Source organism: Etheostoma spectabile, chromosome 3, assembly GCF_008692095.1.
Source record: "Etheostoma spectabile isolate EspeVRDwgs_2016 chromosome 3, UIUC_Espe_1.0, whole genome shotgun sequence".
Lineage (NCBI taxonomy): Eukaryota > Metazoa > Chordata > Actinopteri > Perciformes > Percidae > Etheostoma > Etheostoma spectabile.
In genome coordinates, this window is record NC_045735.1 from 8,851,855 (window position 1) to 8,852,320 (window position 466).

Sequence of the window (466 nt, forward strand, 5' to 3'; positions counted from 1 at the left end):
CCCAGCAGCCAGACGCCTTCTGGAGGGAGACCAGCTGCAGCAAATCCTCTCTGGATGTCAGTTGGTGCCCACATATGTGGATAACTAAAATAAAGTGTAAATAGAACAAATCTGTAATATTTGAAAGAATAAAAAGGAATATAAAGTGAAAATAACAACATTTAAGCTGCATCAATTGATTTTGGCCACATGCAGACAAAAAAACTCCACACTAAGCTGACATACCATGTTTGTGTACACCTTCCGAGTGAGAAAACACACCATGTCCGTGCATGGCCACTTCAACCTCTCCAGCGGATAAGTCTGAGGAAATAAATCAAAGAAAGTGCAAAGGTAAAAATGCCCTGTATATTATTCTACTGGTATAAGTATTTGTTATTATCTTTTTGATATTAAATTTGTATCTATTTAACAAACAGAACATACATTTCACCAGATGAACACACACACACACACACACACACAC

At 37.6% G+C, this 466-nt stretch overlaps 2 long non-coding RNA genes across 2 annotated transcripts in view; one reads left to right on the forward strand and one right to left on the reverse strand.

Moving 5' to 3' along the window:
* LOC116687099 (uncharacterized) overlaps positions 1-466 on the forward strand; it is a 13,896-nt gene that overhangs the window by 5,381 nt on the left and 8,049 nt on the right. The window lies entirely within an intron of this gene.
* Positions 1-466, reverse strand: part of LOC116687102 (uncharacterized) — a 12,641-nt gene that overhangs the window by 4,102 nt on the left and 8,073 nt on the right. The gene's annotated exons all lie outside the window — the stretch shown is intronic.